This window comes from Canis lupus, chromosome 6 (assembly GCF_011100685.1).
Source record: "Canis lupus familiaris isolate Mischka breed German Shepherd chromosome 6, alternate assembly UU_Cfam_GSD_1.0, whole genome shotgun sequence".
Classification (NCBI taxonomy): domain Eukaryota; kingdom Metazoa; phylum Chordata; class Mammalia; order Carnivora; family Canidae; genus Canis; species Canis lupus.
The window spans coordinates 50,828,345-50,837,887 of NC_049227.1; the positions used below are offsets into that span (position 1 = coordinate 50,828,345).

Below are 9,543 nucleotides of genomic sequence, written 5' to 3' on the forward strand. Positions count from 1 at the left end.
TAATCAGGAGTCACACAGAAATAAGGAGGAAGCATGATAAAGACAAGTTAACCTTGGAAGACCAGAATCTACTGTAACTCAGAATTGATAATGGTTGCAATAGAAATGTGTGAAAGATTACATTGCTTTGATCAATATCCACTTCCCCACCCAACTGAAGACTCGCTTGCCCATGTGACTTGCTTTGGCCAATGAAAATGAGTGGAAGTGCGTGTGTGGCAGCCAGGTAGGAGCTTCGAGAGTTGGTTCACACTTTGACAAACTCTTTCTCTGCTGTGATGCTCACACTGTTCAGACAGAGACTCCTCCTTCAGGCTAGTCCCAGAGTGAGAAGTAGTCCAGAGCTGTGGTCAGTCCACTATGACATGAACCATGAGTGAGAAACAGAACTTTGCTTTTGTAAGCTAATGCAATTTTGTCTGTGACTACAGCATAGCCCTGCCTAATCTGCCACTGAAAGCTAGAATGGTAGGATATCAATGAGTAAATGCAATTCTCGTGGGGTTGATGAGTGAGAAGTGTGGAGAATCCTTCCTTCTAGGGAAAACCAGCTGGCTGGAACTCAGTAGGAGAGACAATGATTATAGTTCGAATGGTCCTTTTGTAGGGAAAACAGTGTATTCGCTGCTGGTTGTGTTTTATGTGTCGATCTGTCCATATATCTGTTTCAGTTAGCAGAGAGGAATAAAATTAGTTATTTTATGGAGGGAAATAAATAATGAAAAGTGGTTTCTTATCACTTTATTATTTTTCAACCATGCTTTGCAATTCAAATTAATTTACCTCCTCTCAAAAAGTGGGCAGTTGCAGGGGATTGCAGGGGATAAAAGTCTAACAATTTGGTTGCCTGTGACCTTGAGGCAGGGTTTTTCTATCATTCACTCATAGTATCTCCTAGTCTTATGACTTACTATTTCCACTTGCACGTGCATTATATTGCTTTTTAGTCTTTAGCTTGTATTATTTGAGTGTGACTGTTATCACTACAGTAGCACAGCTTCAATGTTATTGATTTGTGAGAAAGAGCTCACCCAAGTGAAATGATGATGGTTAATAGTTCATGTTTCCACTAAAAAGGTTTGACTTGAGGAGTCTCCCAGCTGTAAAATTCTATAATCGCTACACTATTAGATAACTACATTTAAATCATTAAGTCACCTATTTCATTATGAGAAAGAACTGTGACATATCAGAAAGGCTACAAATATTGGTGTGGCCCAAACAGTGAGATCTGGCAAGTCTCTTAACCTTACTAAACCTGTTCCTCATGTGTCAATTGTCAACAATACCATTCTCAGAAATTTATTGTCATGTCTAAATGAGATACTATATTTTGGGGTTCTTTGCTAGTTTTAAAAAATGATATAAATAAAAAAAATTATCACTGTGTAAAAGATACTATTCATTCATTCTTTTATTGAGCCATCCATTCATTTGTCCACCTACCACGCACCCACTAAATATTTATTAAATGCCACTCATAAGGGTAGAGAGTAGGGTTCCTTTCCTGTAGGGAGCTCACAGTATAAGCTGGAGACAGAAGAGGGGCTATATCATCAAAGGTCTTGGACACCATGTTAAGGAGGTCATATTTTATCTCGTAGGAGGTGGAAACCCATGGAAGAATTTTAAGGAGAGGGATGTGACTAACTCTGCACTAAAGCAGTCTAGCAGTTTAGCAGGGGGATGGAGTGGAGGGAATGGGACAAGAAACAAGATCAGTGGCAGTGGGGCCATTGCTCTTCTAGTCACTGTCTGAGACCTCAAGCAGTCCTTGGCCCTGGGTAGTCCTGAAGCTGCGGCATGGGAGACTCCTGGATCCACATGGGTACTGAGATGTGAAGAGACAGGGAGGGTAGGGACACAAGTTCATCAATTACGCTGGCAAGGCTCACTAAGACACAGCCTAAATTGTCTTGTTACCAGGGATTCACCCCGCACACTCTACATTGTCCACTGTCCCTCACTAAACTGGTATCTAGGGAAGCACTGGGGATACTAAGGACATAATGGGTCTTGATCTTACTTTGATCATTACATTCAATCTGGCTTCCCTTGTAAACCAATCCCTAGTAGAACTAACAAACATCAAACTGTAGAAAAATTGTCATACTTGTGTTATTCCTTTGCTCTAGTCTTCATTTTCCAGTAGAAATATCAGGAGGTGGGAAAGCCAGAAGCCTACATAAACCAAAAATTCTTTCATGAATTCCTCATCCTCCCCTTCTGCTGACCATAATAAATAAAAACAGATATTTAAGCACATAATATTTATAGATCTTGCCATATGTGTAAATATATATGTGTACATCTTTCCACATATATAAATTGAAATTATACTTATTCTCAAAATTTGTATTGATAAATTCAGAATATCATGGAATACCAAAAAGGTGCCAACTCTGGAAGCTTATTGTCTTCGTTTCAAATCCTGGCTCACCTTCTTGCTAGGTGTGCAACCCTGAATAAGTCACCTAACTTCTTTGTGCCTCAGTTTCTTTAACAACTAAATGGAGAAAATTGTGTTTCTGCCAATTAAAAGTGTTTTGAAGGGTTCTATGAATATAAAGGGCTCAGAAGAGAGTCTGGACCAAAGTAAGAGCCTCATTAAGGTTAATTTTTATTAATTATATTAGCATGACTACTCTTCATGTTGCGAAGGAGGCAAGTGTGCCTCCTTCTCGGCCTTTCTAAAGATAGAAGTATCGAATTTAAATGTAAGACAAGCAAGAAATTTGCTCTTACTCAGCACAGAGGCAAATGTAGAGGACAGTGGGACAGAAACTTAGAACAGGGAGGTAAGTCCAGTTCCTTTTAGAGTCACCTTGTTAATTACAGTTTCAGCATCTCAGCCATTTGCAAACACTCTTCTCTAGCTGAACTGATTTTGGTGACTGCTTTTCCCAGTTCTCCATCCTCTCCCTGGTGTCATCAGCCCTGATCCTGACCTCCGCTGACATATAGATTTCTGTTTTCCAAGTATCAGAATTTCTGGGTGTTCACCTTAGGCTAAATGCCACATGCAGGACATATCTGAGTGGTCTAAATAGAACTGTGCCTGGGTTGGTGCCAATTCTTGCACCAGAAATACTAATCTCCTTGCAGGTGCTTTCAAACTGACTTCCTAGTAGATCAGCAATAATCAGTATCATCACATTCTAACTTTACTCTAGATTGCTAAGTCTTTGAACTTAGGGACTGGTTTTTATTGAAACTATAAATTGCTATATGAATGCAGTAAGGATTCCCTCTACTTAGTTCACAAAATATAAAAAAGTGAAGCAATGGAAGAAACTGCCTAGTAAATTTGAGTTTTAAAAACTTAAAAAAATTACTAACCACAAAAAAAAAAATGGTGATTATGCAACAGATGGAGGTGTTAGCTAATGCTATGGTGGTTATCCTTTGCCATGTATAAATGTATGAAACCAACATGTTGTACACCTGCAGTGAAACTTACACAGTGCTATTTATCAATTATTCTCAATAAGGCTGGAAGAAGAAACTTTAAAAAACTCAAAAATCAAAAAAAAAATAAATAAAAAACTCAAAAATCTTAGGCAATATTAAAGTGTAAATGACAAATTTGGAAAACTTTATGAGTTATGACAACTGAGAAATGAATTTCCTTAAGGTGTAAGAAATGCCTACAAATCAATAAGGAAAATACTGATAATAGAGCAAGCATAAGAAATTTGTGGCAGGAATAATTAAAATCAATAAACATGATAAATTTTCAACTTCACTAGAGATCATATAAACATGAAATAATAAAAAGATACTTTTTTGGCCTATAAAATTGGTAATGATTAGTGATTAAAATAGGCAATTATGACAAAGCTACAATAAAAATTGTCTCTCACATTGTCCTAACAGTACAATACTCTAGGAACAGAATCTGACAATATGTTAGCAAGGGCTAGCTAAAGGCCTTAGAAGAATCCATACCTTTGATCCTGTGATTTCAGTTCTATAAATCTCTTCCATGGAATTAGGGATTCATAAAAAGATTTTTGTACAGAGTTGTTTACTACAGTCTTGGTTATGATAGCAAATAAACCCAGGAACATCACTAACAACAAAAGAGCAAAACAAGACAAAAACAAAAGAACCTGAAAAGGAATATTTTTAATGAGTTAAAGGTAGAGAATGATTGCACAAATTTTGGTTCACTCATATGGTAGAATTATTACTCACCATATTTAAAAAATAGTTTTTATTGAGGGGGGCCTGGATGGCTCAGTCAGTTAAGCGTTCGCCTTTGGCTCAGGTCATGATCTTGTGGACCTGGAATCAAGCCCTGCCTCAGGCTCCCTGCTCATCAGAGAGTCTGCTTCTCCCTCTCTCTCTCCTTCTGTGCTTTCTCTCCCTCTCTCACTCCCTCAAATAAATAAATAAAATCTTTAAAAAAAGTTTTTATTTTATTTTATTTATGTATTCATGAGAGACACAGAGTGAAAGGTAGAGACATAGGCAGAAGGAAAAGCAGGCTCCTCGTGGGGAGCCTAATGGAGGATTTGATCTCAGGACCCCAGGATCATGACCTGAGCCAAAGGCAGATGCTCAACCACTGAGCCACTCAGGTGTCCCCTAAAAAAGCTTTAATTTAAATTCCCAGTTAATGTATTATATAGTTAATTTCAGGTGTACAATTTAGTGATTCAACACTTCCATACATCATCCTGTGCCCATCACAAGTGCCCTCTTAATCCCCACCACCTATTTAACCCATCCTCCCTGCCCACCTACCTTCTTTCTGGTAACCCTCAGTTTATTTTCTATGGTTAAGAGTGTTTCTTGGTTCGTATCTCTCTTTCTCTCTCTCTCTCTCTCTCTCTCTCTCTCTCTCTCTCTTTTTTCCCTTTAGTTATTTTGCTTTGTTTGTTCTATACATGAGGGAAATCACATGGTATTTGGATTTCTCATTCTTTTTATTTTGCAAAAATATGGAACCTTTGTGAATTTGTGTGTCATCTTTGCGCAGGGCCCATGTTAATCTTCTCTGTGTCATTCCAATTTTAGTATATGTGCTGCCAAAGTGCGCTGTACCCACCATATTTTTTAAATAGAGACTTTATTTATTTATTTTTAATAACTGGTATCGGAGTCCAGAGATTCAAATTTTTTAAATTAATTAATTAATTAGTTAATTAATTATTATAGTCACACAGAGAGAGAGAGAGGCAGAGACACAGGCAGAGGGAGAAGCAGGCTCCATGCACCAGAAGCCCCACGTGGGACTCGATCCCGTGTCTCCAGGATCGCTCCCTGGGCCAAAGGCAGGCGCCAAACCGCTGTGCCACCCAGGGATCCCGAGACTTTATTTTTTTAAGAGATTTTATTTATTTATTTGAGAGAAAGAGCCATGTGGGGGGGAGGGGCAGAAGGAGTGGGAGACAGAGAATCTCAAGCAGACTTCCTGTTAAGTGCAGAGCCCCACTTGGGGCTCCATCTTGACCCTGAGATTACGACCTGAGCTGAAATGAAGAGTCTGATGCTTAATGGACTAAGCTACCCAGGCACCCCCCTACCATATTTTTAATGCATCCATTATTAGCCATGTTTGGAAATAATTTTTAATAATATGAAAATATATGCATATATGAATGCATACTATACATATTATATATCACAGACATTATATCAAGCTGTTATTAACCATGTTTTAGAGGAAATTTTATTAACCTAGGTATATATAGATATATATGTAGGTATGATAATACATAATTACATCATAATAAAATACTGCCTACATTTAAAAAAGTAAAACTACAGATAAACACAAATGGATATATACACACTGTAGAAAAAGACTGGAAAGAAATAAATGAAAACCTTAAATGCATGTTATTGCTGTTTGATAGAAATGATGAGGCTAAAAGAAACTTAAAATAGCATGAGCAATCCTGTTATAGAGATGTGATTTCTGCAGCATTTTTGCATACTTTTCAGTTTGAGCCTCACTATAATCCTGTGGGTAAGTGCAGGCAGGTATTATTTTCCCTTTTTATAGAGAAGATGCTGAGGCTCAGGGAGGTGCTTGGTTTAATCAAGGTTAAAAGGCAGAGCTGAAATTTGAACTTGAGTCATTTGACGCCATATCTGGAGCTGCTTTCACTAAACTCAGTTGACTCTTTAAGATCAAGTGGCTAGAAAATCCATAGCTATTGGGAGGCCAGGAAATGGTGAGAACCTCCAGTAATAATGCTTGAAAGCTTCATAGCTGTTAATAAATAGGAAAAGTTGATTGAGATTCTAAGTGGTAAATGCAAATGAAAATTTCTTCAGGGTAAAAGGAAGTTATTTATTATCGCAATATCTTAGCACACTGCCTAATTGAAGAGCCTTTTTCATGCATCATCCCTGAGACTTTTGAGGGAAAGTGAGTGGGTATTACCTCAGTCTACACAAAAGGAGACAAAATCATAAATAAGGGAAGTATACATTTGACACACACACATGAGGCAGGGGGCAAGAGTAAGGTGAATTTCACATTCCTGGCATCTGCGTCATGCAGTGGCTTCATATTCTTCTACCCCAAAGAGGGTATATTGCTACGGGGTACTCAGGGCTTGCTCACAGGGGAGTATGAGCAGATGCACCACTTCCTGAGATGCATAGCCCTCTACTTTAGCTTATTTCCTTTCATATTTCATTTTGTGTTCCCAAATAACTTGAGCATTCTTAGCCAAGAATTCTGGAATTAGAAAAATGAGCATTGGAGTGATTTTATACTTCTCAGGAAGCCACAACATGTAACCTTTACTCCTCCCTCATTTAAAAAAACAAAAACAAAAACAAAAACCAAAAAAAACTGTAGTGTGATTGGTACAGGAACTCCCTGTGGGATATCTCCTGTGTGCCAATTATTTTTATCTCTCAGTATCAAGTTTTTATTTCATTTCATCAGTAAGTACTCATTTGTATAATTTGCTCTTTCCTCTTAAAGAATTACCTATTTCATTCCAGATAAAAGTTTTCCATCAGTTTTGTTTGTCTGGCTAGAGTACTTTGACTTCTGAATTTTCTAAATATTTTTCTTAATCCCTCAAATCACTTAGCATAGATAGATCTAGTGTTCATTATTCCTAAAATGTAAAATACTATGCTAATTTATTTTATGCTTGATTCTACTTTTGTCCTATGGCATATTGAGAAGCATTCTGTGCAAAGGAGACACTGATAACTATTAATAGCTGATTGGGAAATATCATGACTCATACATATTTAGAATACTGCCTAATAACAGTATATTTTGGCAAACATTCTTTACATTACAAAAATGGAATGTGTGATAAGCTCTTTTTTTTTTCAAGTTCTGATAGGTCTTATGAACTTAAAAATCATAACCTAATACCCGGAAGTAGGTACATTCAGCTCTGGCTACAACTTTGCTGGCCCTCTCAACCTCGTATCTTATCATTTAATCCCCATATTTGAACTCTTAACAAATGAGAGCAAAGTATTGGTGGGGTTAGATTATTGTATGTAAAAATATGCTAGGTGATAAAAAGGGTAACACAAACATATATGCAGGACTCTAAAGTAAGACTAGCGCTTGCTTGTGTCTGGAGAATGTAGGTGCATTAGTTTAGGCACTTTGAACCATTCTGGGGCTTTAATAGGTTTATAATATACTTAGGGAAGGATAGTAAGCATACTCACCTAAAATTAAATAGCAGTGTAAACCAAACAATAATCAAGGCAGTATAAAGCTTGTCAAAAATGTTCTGGAGAGGAGCTTAGTTTAGATTGGGAGAAATTGCTGTATTGTAGAGTCATCAAGGAAGTTTGGAAGAAGAATCGGTAAGAATGACTGCAATATGGTGAGCAATAACATCAAATTTAGGTCAAGACAGGCCTGGGTTTGAGTTCTGGCTTTGTGATCTTGAGCAAGTTATTTTACTTCTCTGAGCTTTAGTTGTTTCTATTAAACTGGCTTAATAAAACTTATTTTGTAGATGTGTTAGAAGAATTCAGTAAGATGAAGTATGTAAAACATTCAGCTTAGTTCCTGGTACACAGTAAATGCTGAACAATGGTAGCTGTTATTAATTAAATTGGAGCTTAAATGATAGGTTGTATTTCCACGGTGGGAGTTGAGATTGAGGGAATAGGAGAGATAGGACAGAAAAATAAAAGCCAAAGATCTTATTGGTGGGGGAAAGGAATGAACAAGGATGAGAAGACCTAAATATGCAGATATGTTTAAGAAGAATGTAAAGGGACTACACTGACAATTTCTGGAGGGCCAAGGATGCTACACCATTTGTCTTGAACAGAGTCAATTTGCTTTAGGTCACAAACCATTTATTTGACCTTAGCAGGTGGCTTGGCATCTTCCTTTTGGATGGTGAGATGATGTTTTTTGGCAGGGTTAATATCCTATATTTATTTGGTTTCTTGCTTCACAGCACCATGGAGTGTCTTACACATTATATAGTTCTTTTATGGCACACCTGTGAGGTAGGAAGAGCTATGGCTAAAAATGCCTGACGTGAACTGAATGGCCTCCAGCAGGTGGTTGTGCTGTGCAGATGGGCCTGGCTCCAGGGCTTCTTCTTCCCAGCGCCTCCCTGTAAAAGCCCATGTGGACAATTATGGTGTTTCTCATTACACAGCTGCTCTTGGGAAGGAGCACCGAGAACCGTCAGTACTCAAGCAAGAGTCTTCCAAGTCTTCTGCAAATAAGTCATGTGAACAGTTTTGCTTTACACATATGGAATAGGGATCTGTAATTATGAAATTACTTGCAGGTAATTTCCACAATAGCAAGGTGTCAATAAGCAGGTGCCTCCTCATGTTTGCAAAAGGGATCATTCCACTTCTAAAATATTTATTTTTATAATCTCTTTCATGTTCTACTTGTGCTTTTCTTTGCACAGATCACAGTCGTTTCTCTTTTCCTCTGATGAATGACCAGATGAGCGGAGATGGCAAACATCTTATGAAGCCCTGTAAATTTTGGAGAACATTTGTATTCACCAAAGTCACAAAGCTAAGGCAAAAATGACCTCGCTGGATATTCCTCATTGTTTTGTGAGCAGTGAAAGGAAAACGCTGGGTGAAGGAAATTCTCTCATGCAGGATTGCAGAGGTGAAGGACTTGCATGGCAAAGATGCTCAGGGACCATCTAAATGATGTTTTGTTTTTCTAGAAGAGAGCTGAAGCCAAGAGAATTTAAGTCAGCGATTCTCATCCTTGACTGCTATTGGCATCACCTGAGGAGATTTAAAAACAACTTCTTTCTAGGCTCCATCTCCAAGGTCTCAAATGTAGCTGGTTTGGGGTGTGGTTAGAACATCCTGAGTTTTAAACCTCTCCAGGTGATCTTCTGCATAGCCTCACGTTGAAAACTGTTTTGTTCCATGAAATATACAGTACCACTTGTACTAATGAACTAATATGCTCTTAATAACATATGCCAATCTGAGCATCCAAGATATGTCAATAGGAGCCCAAACTGCTAACTCTGAAGTGATTTCTTCAAGCCTCCAAACTTCTTTCTTTTTTTTAAAATTTTTTTATTGGAGTTCAATTTG

At 37.8% G+C, this 9,543-nt stretch overlaps 1 non-coding gene across 1 annotated transcript; it reads right to left on the reverse strand.

Moving 5' to 3' along the window:
• Window positions 1-4,940: 4,940 nt before the first annotated feature.
• On the reverse strand, window positions 4,941-5,044 carry LOC119872463. The gene has a single exon (XR_005361478.1). It is a non-coding gene; the product is annotated as a U6 spliceosomal RNA (small nuclear RNA).
• Window positions 5,045-9,543: the final 4,499 nt, after the last annotated feature.